This window comes from Chionomys nivalis, chromosome 12 (genome assembly GCF_950005125.1).
Source record: "Chionomys nivalis chromosome 12, mChiNiv1.1, whole genome shotgun sequence".
NCBI lineage: Eukaryota > Metazoa > Chordata > Mammalia > Rodentia > Cricetidae > Chionomys > Chionomys nivalis.
In genome coordinates this window covers 44,911,577-44,925,985 of record NC_080097.1, presented here as the reverse complement: position 1 = coordinate 44,925,985, position 14,409 = coordinate 44,911,577, and positions in this window count along the sequence as shown.

The window sequence follows — 14,409 nt, the reverse complement described above, 5'->3', positions numbered from 1 at the left end:
GATGGATTGATCTAATTTTGAAGAGAAGTAGCGTATGTGGAAAACTGTCAGCGTCAGCATGCATTAAGTATTAAATAAATGACAGTAGAATAAACTTATGCGAGCTAATGCAAGTGGATCATTTACCCTCATAATAAATGTGAGTGACACATAAAATTTACCACTCTGTAGGTGAAAGACAGAAAACCTTGATAATGTTCGTAATTTAATCATGGCAAAAGACTGGGTGGCAAGAATCCACACTCATGCTAATTACACAATGTAATGGAGGATTTCACTCTTCATACAAGACTAGTTGTCGAGAAACTCTATGTTCCTCACCAACTGATCTGTCTTCTGTTCTGGGAACCTGTTGTAAGCGCAAAGGTTTACTGATAACATTGACTATGAACAACAAATATAAAACAGAAATGATCTGGGCAAATAGGAATGTGCGACTATTGTATTTTTTTTTCAACTTTGTAAAGAAGGGGGGAATAGGTATAGTGATTTAGAGCAGGATTGTTTCCACAAACTCAGGGTCACAGAGTAGGGACCCAAATGAGTATATGGACTTGCTTAGCCACCATTATAACCTCTCTCTACTCAGCTGCTATGTAGGATCCCCAGATCACAGCTGTTGAAAGCAGACACTAATTGGTCTGTAGTTGAATCTTCATTTCCTAATCATGTGAAAGATATCAAATTACATAGCTCGTCTTTGCTTGAATTTCCTCACCAAAACAGGGATGAAATCGCGAACACTTCTGTAACAAGGTATTTATTTCAAAATATATTGTCTACTCTTAGTAATAGCTAATTAAAATTATATATGTATATATAATTATCTAGCAGGAGCTTGGCTAGGGAGTTCAGAAGATTAACATCCTGACAATTGACAAAGAGCATCATTAGCTAGAAAACAGTGGATTTGAAGTTAGGAGTCTTTGGTGAAGATCCAGATCCTCTATAAACACTTTTTGGCAGATCATATGACACACTTGACTTTCAGCACCTTCTCTGCATAAACCAGATCTAATACCCACCCCCTCCTGCGGTCAAATCCAGCACACAGCCATTACATTGTTGCTATTGGCAACTTGCAAATGTTTTTGAATTTTGAACCATGCCCTTGCATTACCTGTCAGATAACTGGTTAGTTATCACTACAAGGCTCAATTAAAAGCTAAAAATAAAATCAGAGCTGCCAGTTCATGGTAAGGGCTATTGTGCTTAGAGGTTGTCTCTGGAACCAAAGGATGATCCTGAGAGTAATCAATTACAAAATGCTACTTATATCCACACATTTGAGAAATAGCAAGCTGAGCCATCCTGAATATGTGTTCTAAGTTCCAACACTGAAATATAAATTATTAAGCTGCTGCAGCCTGAAGACCAGCTTGCTTGCTGGAGACCTCTGTGGTGCATTGCAGGGAAATATGAACAACAATGTCAAATCCAGTTACACAAGGCAGCTCTGAGTCCTATGTGCTCCGGCTGTGAGCCAGCCCAAAGTACCCAGGGCACAGAGCTCAGCAACGGGCTCGAGGGATCTCGGGGCAAATTTGCAGGGAAAAAAATGGGAAATTGGGGGAGAGCAGAACCTCTCTGTTTTGCTTCATACTGCAGCAAGAACCATGTTAAATGCAGAGGATTCCAAGGGAGAGTCCTCTGAAAGCGAGTGTTCAAAAATGTACTTTTCAAACTTGATATTTTGAAAGGCCATAGTGACTAAAAGGGGACACTAGTCACTGACCTTGAATGAAATATGACAGGTTCCACGAGCACCCCTGTGACCTGAGCAGACTCTGGCTACTTGGCCCTATGATGCCGTTATTATCTTGATCATTATCCCATCCGCTAGGATCACTCCATTTTTCTAGTTGAAGAAACTGATTAGGTTAACTGCGCTGAGATCACAAACTAGCTAGTTTCAAAGTTGTTCTTTCTACTTAGTAACCCTACCATCACTCGAGTATACCAAGAAGGAAGATTTCATAAAATGTACTTTAAACTTAAGTGATTGAAAGAGCTCACAGTTGCCTAGCAACAGGGCTTTTAGAGGTAAGCGATGTGACAGGTTTCCTCTAGGCAGTAGAGGAAACCTGGCATCTCCCTGCAGCTTGCCTGCTGCAGTAAGTGGGAAACCCATTTGAGCAATTGGCATAAGGACCTGCAAAATGACCCCTGGGGATTGGGTGATCACTGAGTTCCTTTTACTGTGGTATCTGTCGAAAATGAACCATCAGGGCACTAAAGTCTTAGTTACTGAGTATAGATCCTGGTTTTTGTTTTTTATTTGTTTGCTTGTTTTCCTTTTTGATCATGGGCCAGAATCTTCAGCTGATTCTGATCAAATACCTTATCTCACTCTCTGCGACACAGCACCCTGTCACCGCATGGTCCTTCTGCATAATCACTTGCATTCTGAGTGCTTCTGCAGTGAGCAGAGTGCTCCAGGAGTGTGCTTACGCTCAGGAAATAAATATGAATACATCTCACAGCTCGTCTCCTAAGTCTTCAAAGGTCTGTAGAGGTTAAGAAGATGCATACAGGTACCCTGAACATGGGGGAAGGGTTTTCTGTAAAAGTCCCTTGGCTAAGAACCTTTTAGTTAAATTCCAACGTTCTCTAGTGACCTTGGTGAACTTTATTTTATGATAAGGTTTAAATTTTCATCAGTTCTGAAACTTCTCATCCATGTCCTATATCCTGGAAGAAAAGGGGGGGGCATTGAAACTCAGATAGAGTTGCTTGTAATCACACAAGGCTAGCAGCAAAGGTAGGATCCAGACTCATGCTTTCTGGTTACATATTCAACATTTCTGTGCAGGGTCTTAGATTCAAGCAGAAAATCGATAGTTACATGTAGTAGTTACAGACAGATAGTTCAGCACAAGTCACAGATACTGTTAGGAGCAGTCAGGCATGGGCGGGAGACACAGCTCTGCACTGCCGCCTGCAGCCCTAGGAGTTCATTCCAGAGATCTCCACTCAAGGAAGTCAGGAGCCTCAGCTTTGCTACAGAGAAGAATTTCCCAAAGAACCAGCATGCAGCTGCGTTGGAGCTTAGCAAAAGGATGCTGCAAGCATAGAATAAAGATATAGGTACTCAAAGGCCATTAAAGATATAGGTGCTCAAAGAAAGGAGGAGACAAATCAAAGTGTGGGTGTGAGCTTCTCAAAGAAGTGCCACCCTTGACTCTCTGGACAATAGCAACTTACATGATTTGGGAGGCGGTGAGCTTCTATCTTCAAAGAGTTGCTAAGAAACCTAAATGACCTCAGAGGCTGGTTTTTGAAAGGCACCAGACAGGATAATTGAAGTTGATGAGCTAAAACCCCAAATCTTAAGACTTGCACAGGAAGTTACGATTTTCAGTGTAAACAAAAATTAATAGCCCTTTTTGTGAAATTTCTAGAAAATGTCTGGGAAAGGAGGAATGTCATGCTCAAGGTTTTATTGCACAGTCCATAAGCATCCACTGGAAAATATTTCTACATTAAACGATTATTGTCTCTACATCAGCAACCTTCACAGCAAGCCTTAGTTGTGGTAGAATTTTTGACTCCTAGCTGGCAAGTCTTAAGTTAGGAACTCCCTTTTCTTCCCCTGTTCATTCGCTTCCCCCCCATCATTCTATTCTGTTTCCATAGTGATAAATGAAGCAATAAAGGAGAGAGACATTACATCAGGAAGGAATGGGGAAAATAATTCATGAAAAAAGTGGCATTTTAATTGAACATTGTAGAATAAGCACAATTAAGTCCATAGACTTAAAAATATCTTTAGAAGAGGAAAGAAAACTTAAAAATGTCTTTAGAAAAGGAAAGATTATAATTATATGAAATTAAAGTATTGACAGTAAGATGGCATGAGAAAGCTGATGAAATTGGCCAAGTATAAGACAAAGAATGGTGAAGGAAGGATGGGTGGGTGGCAAACCGAATGGTTAGCACAGTATATAGGGCAGTCCGATAGCTGTGATTGTGCTTAGTAAGCCACTGGGAGATGTCAACAGCATTGACAATGGAGTACCATCGCTGAATGTGGTGACTTAATGATGTTTCATTTATACTGGATGTAAAATGTAGTAGCTGTAAAGATAGATTATATAGCTACTGTCACTGTCCGGGAAAAGGCATGGAGAATGAAGGCTGTTGGGGAAAAAAAAAGGAATGGACTCAAAACATAACAGGCAGACAGCATGGAATTGTGGAGTGGGATGTCCAAGGTGAGCATAATGTGTACGAGCCCTGGCTGGCAGTAGGGTGATGATGCCAGGGATATAGTCATAAAGTTGGGTATCATCTATCCACAGGAGAACATTTCGTGAGTGGAGGTAGATTAATGTCCAAGGCAAATAATGTGTATTATTTATGAATCTGTAGCACCCAAATGAAGCAGCAGGGATCTGAATTATAGCTGCTATGATTTTTAATAATGTTTTAATTAGAAAATAATATCCATTCAGGAAAGTGCACCTATCTCAGATCAGAAAGTATCCCATTAGAGAAGAATGACAGTATAACATGATATGATGTTAAGTTGTAGTTCATGTACTGTAGAAGGAGCTGCGGGCAGGCCTGCTTTTCATCCTGCCCAGCTCCCGCCCAGCTAGCTTAACACTTGTTAAACACTGCCTAGCCCATTAGTTTCAGCCTCTTATTGGCTAATTCTCACATCTTGATTAACCCATTTCTAATAATCTTTGTAGCACCACAAGGTGGTGGTTTACCAGGGAAGATTCAGCATGTCTGACCTGGTGGCTGGCTCCATGGCGTCTGACCAACTATGCTTTCTTTCTCCTACCATTCTGTTCTGTCTACCCCACCTATCTAAATCCTGCCCTATCAAAAAGCCAAGGCAGTTTATTTATTAACCAATGAGAGTAACACATAGACAGATGACCCTCCTCCATCAATGTACTGTTCAGTGATTTGAGATTTAAAACAACACTACTATGACCTTCTTGTGTCTTTAGCAGCCACAAATGTAGGTATTTACATCTGTAATAACACTGAGAGTCTACAAACACGCATATGAGTGTATGTGTCCAAAGTGAAGGAGGCACAGCCTCTGCTGTGAAGTATGGTGGGTCACAATGAACCACTTAGAGCTGCTCCTGGAGGAGCGGAATGAGTAGACACAGGTCAGACTAGAATATGGACACAAAGAAGAAAGATAGCATCTGAGACCATGAGCTAGAGTGTGGCTCTGAGGCAGAGTGCTCGTCTAGCTTCTGAGACCATATGCAAATATTAGTGGGAGTGTCTATGAGTAACATTAGGTAATTGTTGGTCGGGGCTGCCACTTCTCTCTAAGAACATCTGATATGAGTGTGGTTTAAAACATATCAAGACTTCTGTAGTGTGGCGATGCCTTATCCAGTGAAATCCAGGGTCCAGACATTAATTTTGCTTAGAACAAAGTGTAAATCAGTGCAGGTGGTAGAGAAAGTCGGTTCAATTCCCAAGACACATGCCAATGGAGTTACATTGAATTCAATGGGAGTGCTCATATTTCTCTGATTCCAGCCTCAAGTTCCCATGCTACCAGGAAACATCAGTAGACACAGATAGAAGTCTAAGAGTGTGGTCTAGGAACTCATGGTTGAAATCGATGCCAGATTATGGCTCAACATTTAATCTAGTGATCCTGGGTGACTAGAGAAGGAACTCAGAACTGGTTGAAACAAGACCAGTCATTGACACATTACCAGCATGCCAGTCAGTTTTCTTGCTGTCTTCTTGGGTTCCATTTAAAATGGTTCAGGACTAAGTTGGGGGGTTAATTTTCCTCAAGGGTCTGGCTCCTGGTAGGTGGAACACACTCCAGTGGATCCCTACGCACCTGAGAGTACATAGACATTATATAGAGAGCAGATAGGTAATATTTAGACAGCACTGACTGGATTAGATAGGTTTAGAAATAAAGAGGACATAAAGTTGGGTGGGTATGGAATCGGGGGGAGGTGAATCCGGAAGGGTTGATTGATGTGGGAAGGCCCATTTTAACTGTTGATAGGATGATTCCCTAAAGAGATAGGTAAATTGAGCTGAGTATCAACGATTCCTTTAATGATTCTCTGCTTCCTGATTACAGATGCAATGTGACCAGCTCTCTTAAACTCCTGCTACATGGCATTCCCACCATGGTGACTATGCCTTTGACGTCGATTTGAAGTAATCTCTTTATCTCTTGAGTTCCTTTTATGAGAATAATTTATCTCAGCAATAGCAAAAGTAACTAAGTGAATTTCACAGCTGCCAAAAACATGCCTTCATTTTCCAACTTTGAGTAAATAATGCCTTGTGTTTTAAGATCTAGCCTCCTAAAAGTGCTTTAATTTGTTTGTTCTAGACATGACAGCATCTTGGAGGATCTGGGAATGTGATTTTTTTTCTCTTTGATTATGCATTGTTGCTTTCAATGTCTCCTGTACTGCACGAGGCATTTTCAGGATTTGTGGACGTCTTCAACAAAATATCACCAGAAAGAGAATAAAAATAGGGAAGCATGGAGCTAAAGAAGGTCCCTTTTGCATGACAACAATGACTAAACTGTTGTACAAGGCTCTGGCATAAATGCAAAGAGATTGCTCAGAGGCTGAAGATGCCTGTTGTCAAGCCTGACCACCTGAGTTCAATTCCCAGAGTCCCACTTGTTAGAAGAAGAGAACTGACTCTTGCAATATGTCCTCTGATCTTCACGTACACATCATGGCATTCAGGAGCAACACACATGTGCATGTGCTTGCACACACATATACATATGCACAAAAATAAATAAATACCTTAATAAAAATAGTAATTGCCAGCAATAGAGGACACGGGTCCTAGTATTACAATTTACAATTCAGTGTGGAAACTGAAGCACTGAGAACTTACTGAGCTAACTAGTGTGTGTGTGTGTGTGTGTGTGTGTGTGTGTGTGTGTGTGTGTGTGAAGAGTGTAGCTAAAAGTCATTAATGGGTTTTCTCAGCCCACCCAGTGAACTGTTTCACTATGCTCTCCCTAAAGACCTATAAATAATATAGCTAAAAAACATATCCTAGTTTCTTAAATAAACCTCAACTTTGACAACTTCTATAAATTGTGTATTCGTCTGCACTAGTCATGATAAATCAATGGCCTAAAGTATAGATGTGGAAATAAGTATCCAAGCATAAATATCCAAAACTGCAGAGCTGGTGTGGAAGGAGGCACATGCTCACATACCCTACCATGCAGCTGAGAGGACTGCATTGTTCTGCACACACATTATTGCTGCAATTTTTCCCCAGCCTGTTTCAGTTTCTTTGTTGCTTCTCTGTGTCTTATTTTTATTCTGCTTGTGGTCTAAAGAGATCCCGCAACCTGTCTTTTTCTGTAGCTAGAGGTGGATAGGAAGACTAACTCCCACATTCTAGACCATGCAGAATCCCATTTTGCTTAAATATACCATCCCCAAAAAATTTAGTCTTGGGAGCTCCGAGGCTGGAGTAGCTGGAAAATAGTTGATGCTGTCAATGCAGTAGAAACTAGAACAACAGCCATTCAATGCTTATACCAATGCAGGCACACAATCAATAAAACCCAAGGAAATAAATGAAAAGCAGGCATTGGTTAGAACCTAGAACAATCTCCTGCTCCCCACCTGAGTTGATTTTTATTACACTATGTAATTTCAGATGGCTCAAGGCAGAAGGTCCATTAGCCTGTGTGATGGCATTAACACTCTAGCGATGCTAATGGCACTTCACAACTCACAGTACTAGTTTCTAGGACTCCCAGACCTGCCTTGGTAATTATTTTCATTTTGCTCTTTAGCATGGAGAATAGTTCTCCGGGACCACGGCAATCCAAGAGTTAGGTGGCTGTTTACCAATCTAGGACATTATTATTGCTCAGCAAAACTCTAATACTTGAGCTCTACCCCTGCCTCTGAGGCTACAGAGCAGTCCCTGTTCCTTGATATACATTAAAAAATGGGGATGACTTGCTAAATCACTTTAATGATTTCCTCATGGAGCAAGCACTAACAAGGAAAGCAGATCCCTTGACAAAGACAGGACACAATCATACTTCAGACAGGGGTCTGCTAATTGGAAACCACAAAACATGCACATGTAATTTTCCTATGTGGAACAAATTGGGTTTGTTTGATTTGGGGACAGAGTTGGTACTTGCGATGAGTGACCTTATGTTGGGTTGAAGAGCATGAGTTTGGATTCTGGAACCAGAGGTGATTTTCAGCTTTGTTGTTTACTAGGTAAGAGACCTAGCGTCTCAGTTTCCTGTGTTATAAAATTAAGATACTTCCTGCATCCCCCCTCCTACAGCATCTCTTCTCCTTTTCTCCTCTTGTAGATGGACTAGTGAGGGCTGAAGGAGATAGTTGAAGTGTCCAGGAAAATGTCTATCCTACTGTTTTCTTAAGTTTGTTATGTAAATTGTTTGGAGAAGTTTGTTCGATTAGTGGTCCATAAAACACCACAAAGGGGAAGCCCCATTGGTACCAGTCCTTCTCATCTGGCTCCTGTGTTTAGAAGAAAATAGAATAGTGTTGAGTGTATCAGTTAGACTATTTTTGAAACTTGTTTCAAAATAGGCCATTGTACAGGCATGGTACATGGAAATACAGCTGGAGCAAGCATGGAGGGAAGCATGTTGTAATGGAAGCTACGCAGGGCAAACAGCAGCTGTTTAGGGCTGAGCTGTCTGCTCTCTGCAAATTGTGGAACTTCTCCCAGGGCTTGTCTCCTCATCTGCATCCCGGCTGCATCCACCCTGTGGCTATGAAGCCAAATTCCTGGACAAAAGAGGGATTTCTACAGCTCAGTAAACAAGCCTGCTGCCCTGGGAGTCAGAACCTTTTACAAGAGGTGGCCACTCACTCTCCCTACCATTTGCTGAGTGAGTGAGTGAGTGAGTGAGTGAGTGAGTGAGTGAGTGAGTGAGTATTTAGCTTAGGCAGGTTCTTAGAATCCCATGCTGATGGTGGCATGGTGGAGGAGAGAGCTCAGTTGGCTATCTCCAAATGGGGAGTGTTCTACATAGCCAGCCCTATTTTTCTTTTCTTTTTTCTTTTCTTTTTTAATTATGTAAGTTCCCCTTTTCCTTTGTTTTTCTTTTTTTATTGATTTTCATTGAGCTGTAAGTTTTCTCTGCTAGCCTCCCCGCCTCTCGCCTTCCCCTCAACCCTCTCCCAAGTTCCCCATGCTCCCAATTTACTCAGGAGATCTTGTTTTTTTTTCTACTTCCCATGTAGATTAAATCAATGTATGTCTCTCTTAGGGTCCTCATTGTTGTCTAGGTTCTCTGGGACTGTGATTTGTAGGCTGGTTTTCTTTGCTATATGTTTTAAAACCACTTATGAGTGAGTACATATGATAATTTTCTTTCTGGGTCTGGGTTACCTCACTCAAAATGATGTTTTCTAGCTCCATCCATTTGCCTAGAAATTTCAAGATTTTTTTTTTGCTGTGTAGTACTCCATTATGTAAATGAACCACATTTTCCTTATCCATTCTTTGTTAGAGGGGTATTAGGTTGTTTCCAGGTTCTGTCTATGACAAACAACGCTGCTATGAACATAGTTGAGGACATGTCCTTGTAACACGATTGAACATTCTTTGGATATTTACCCAAAAGTGATATTGCTGGGTCTTTGAGGAAGGTTATTTCCTAATTTTCTGAGAAATTGCCACACTGATATCCACAGGGGCTGTGCAAATTTGCAGTCCCACCAGCAATGCAGGAGTGTTCCCTTTACCCCATATCCTCTCCAGCATAAGTTGTCATCAGTGTTTTTGATCTTGGCCATTCTTACAGGTGTAAGATGGAATCTCAGAGTTGTTTTGATTTGCATTTCTCTGATGACTAAGGATGTTGAGCATTTCCTTAAGTGTCTTTTAGCCATTTTAGATTCCTCTGTTGAGAGTTCTCTGTTTAGGTCTGTACTCCATTTTTTATTGAATTATTTGTTCTTTTGATGACCAGTTTCTTGAGTTCTTTGTATATTTTGGAGATCAGATCTCTGTGTGATGTGGGGTTGGTGAAGATCTTTTTCCATTCTGTATGCTATCATTTTGTCTTGTTGACCTTGTCCTTTGTTTTACAGAAGCTTTTCATTTTCAGGAGGTCACATTTATTAATTGTTTCTCTCAGTGTCAGAATTTCTGGAGGCATCACAATCCCTGACTTCAAATTCTACGACAGAGCTACAGTACTGTAAACAGCCTGGTATTGGCATAAAAACAGACAGGAGGACCAATAGAATCAAATTAAAGACCTGGATATTAATCCATACACTTGCAAACACCTGATTTTTGACAAAGAATATCAAATGGAAAAAAGAAAGCATATTTAACAAACAGGGTTGGTATAATTGGATATCAACATGTAGAAAAATGAAAACAGATCCATATCTATCACCATGCACAAAACTCAACTCCAAATGGATCAAAGACCAACCCTGCTTTTCTTAGAATGAGAGAATAAGAGGTAATTTAAAAGACATTTTCTAGTTCTAAATTCTGTGTTTTCAGTCAGTTTGTATACCAACATTATACATAACCTCAAAGATGTGCTTGGGAAGTGCACAGACTAAAGAGACACTCAAATATAGAAAATTACTTTTCAGTGGCTAAATTCTTTGCAGTCTCCTTAAATCTTGTGTTCAAATCCTCCACAATGTGCCACTTAACACTTTCAATATGACACATTCTGTGGTCGCTTTTGAAACATAATATTAAATATAGAGTGCAGAACTGTAGAGGGTTGGGAAAATTTCTTGTTACAATTGTTCATGGTTAGCCAGGGCCCGTGGTCTGTAGTCCCAAAACTCTAGAAATGGAGTCAAGAGAATTGCCCAGAATTCAAGGCCAGCCTCGGTATGATGACTAGCTATACTTGGTGGTCATTTTGACCACATTTAAAATTTATTAAAACCTCAAAAATCCTTTGAGGGATTTCTCTTGATTGAATTATTTGAAGTGGGAAGATCCATCCAAAATCCAGATCTTTTGAGGTGGGAAGAGTCACCTTCAATCTGGATTAAACCTTCTGGGGGAAGCTTATATAAAAGATATAGAAGGAAGTGCTTATTTTTTCCTGGTTGCCTTTTCTCTTGCTTTACTGGTATTAGGGTCCATTTCTTCAGGATTCTAACATACAATGAAGACTAGCTAAGACATCCAGCCTTGTGAACTGAACAAACTGAATAGACTTTTTGTTGGCAGACAGCCATTGTTTGGACTAGTTGGATAACTTTAATAAATATCCATATACATATTTTACATATATATAAAACTTTAGAGAATCCTGACCAATATAGCAGGATATATAGTAATACCCACTCTTTAAAACACACACAATTGTCAGTTTCCTCACATCATGTTGTGTGTGTATATGTACGTTTATAAGTTCTTTTTTGTCAATTGGTTTAACTTTTTAAAGAATTTCATACAGATATACAATAAAATATGATCATATCTACTTGCCGGTCCTTGCCTTCAGTTCTCCTCATAGGCAACCCAGCACGTCCTCCTCCCAACTAGATGCCTGCATTGGTGGTGACTAGCTCAGTCTAGCGACTTGACCAGCTAAGCATCTTTCCATTGGCTGCTACTCCCAGTAATGTAAAGCTTCTCTGAGCAAGGATGAGAGCATTCCAGGCCTGTGGGTTTAAACATAAATATTTAGAAGGCAAGTGTACAGCATGTCTTTGGCAAAACAACAACAGCAGGCGCTACCCTATGACGTATGGTCTCTTGAGTCATGGGCTTTTGATTGGGATTACAGTGCCAGGTATGAAATTCTTCTCCTGTGAAGCAGACCTCTGATTCAGAAAGTAATTATTTGTCCCCATAGCCATAGTGCCACTATTGTACCAGTAGGCACATTGTGGCTGGCAGGTTGGTATTGTAACGTGTGGGGTCCAGCAATGATAAGACCATTGATGTGGTTCTGTCCCCCGGGGAATCCTGCACAGCGTTATGAAAGCTAGCCAGCAGGGAGGAAGTGTTTGAGTTTGTTTGGAATGAAGGCTCTACATCCTGCAGCCAAATGTTCTCACCTCATTTCAGCCACCATAAATAAAGTACTTAGCTTTTCTTGTAGTTTGCATCACTGTGTTAAATATAATATGTGACAAAATACATGAAAATTTAAATGAAAAATTATATAAAATCTTATTTTCTTTGAAGTACACACATCAAAAGAGTGTTTGAAACCAATGAAAAAGTAAGAAAGAAACATAAGGTGGGGGTCCTTTCACTAGAAACTTCATCCAGATCAGAGAGCTAGAACACTGATGGCACGAGAGCCGGGGTTTAGCCTTGAAATGTCTTAGATGAACACTCAGACGTTCTGGGTTAAACACATGCTGTAGATCAGATGTCCTTAGACTGTGTCCCCAGAGGCTTCATGTGCTAAAGCACAGCCCCCCGGTGCATGGCAGTGTTGAGATTGTAGAGTGCCTGAGAGGTAGGGAATACTAGAAAGGGGTTAGGTCATGGGACTTTATGTTCATAGGTGGGATTGATGTGCTTTGCTTGGACCCTGCTTAGTTTCCTTGAAAGCAAGATTATGTGAGAAGAACAAGCCTGTCCCATGACTTTTCCTGTCCCTTTATTAACTTATGATTTCTACCTCTCCCACCTATGTTTTCTCCAGGATACTATCTGCCATACACACACACACACACACATACACACACACACACACACACACACACACACACACATATGTGGCATCCTTGTTTCCTCTGTCCAGAGTGCCATATATTTTTACAGTAGACGGCATCAATTATGAAAGAACAAGTGTTCTGATTTAAAACTTACTGGTGTAGCCCTAAGCAAACTGGACAGTACTTATGGACTTAACAGTTATTATTAAGTGAGGAAATGTACTGTAAGATATTTAATTAGACTGTGAATCCTGAGTTTGCATTAATAAAATAAAATTTTGAGTCAGGAGGCAGACCCAGCAACTATCTGACAGGAAGTAGCCATAGAGAGTTCAAAGTAGTCCAGAACATGCATAGAAAAATACACAGGAAGTAATAGGGAGGAACTTGGGGTATGGTGGTCTTTTCTGGTTGGTGGTGGAAGAAGACTCTCTCTCTTATTGGGTGCTTAGCTAAGGAGGAAGGTCAACCGATTGCTTCTCTGCCTTTATGAGCTAGCAAGTTTTCACCCCAGTATTGGACTCTGGAGTCTTTATTGGTCAAATAGAACAATAGAGACTTAGTTAAAAACTACATTTGATTACAGAGGCAAAGTCAGTTCCGGGAGGATGCAGAAGTCCTGCTGCAGCTTAGACTCAGCAGCAGGGCAGTGGGTTTGGAGTCACAATCAGTAGCTGAACCAGCAGTAGACTCAGGAGCAGCCACTCTGCTGACGCCAAAACAACAGAAATATATGGCAAGTAGCATAGAACATGGTCCTTTTATAGAGCTCATGATCTATTAAGTTTTTTCTCTAAATATTTTATAATTTGTGTCCTCCTCTATGGAGATAAAAAAATGCTGTCTACATGTGGTTTAATGCTTAGAAAGCCACTCTGCAATCTCTAATCTTATTAGAGCCCATGCCAGGTAGAATTTCTGTGCAGCCCTTTCTGGTCATTTCCATCTCTTCATCTTCCTTTATGTGCTTCTTTTAGACTAAAAATCAAATAATGCATCATTACCAAGAATTATTATCCTCTCAGTGTTCAAGAAATAAGCAGTAGGAACCTTTCTGTAAGGCAGCCTCTTTGGGTTAAGTTTCTGAACACACTGACAGATTTGTGGTTTCCAAGTGCAGAATGTGTCCAAGGCCTACACATCAGTCATCTCTCCTCCACCCAACAGACTACCAGCAAAACACCATAATTCTTGTAGCGCTCCTAGAAACAAAGATTTAAAGATCTCCATATGTGTTATTGTGGAAGAACTGACCTGGGCTCCTGTTAAACCTACATCATCCTAAAGGTCAATATTGGCCTTCTGAGAGAGAACTTGCAAGGTTCCAAGGTCATGCTGAATTGACTAAAATTGCCGGAGCAGAATTTCTGACAAAGGTTCATCACTAGTCTTCTTGGGTTGATTTTAGAACTTGCTATTTTCTAGTTGTTAACTGCACAGAATCTAGAAATTTCTGGGTGATATTTAGTATCTTGAAAGGAGTGTTTCCCACTCCTCATTCAGCTCACGTTCCCATGTCTTCTAGATCTGTCCTTCACAATGGTAACAACCTTTCTGGCGTCTCTGCACAAATGGGACTCTTCCCTAAGATGCCCCCTGAACTCTTTCATCTTCCTAACATGTCAAGGTCCTATCATTCTCACCTTACCTGTAAACTCTTTTACGATTTTTCCGACCTTTGTAAATTATAAGTTCCTTGCTCTCTTTTTACAACTATTCCTGGAACTGGGGATACCCTACTTGAATGTGCAAAGGC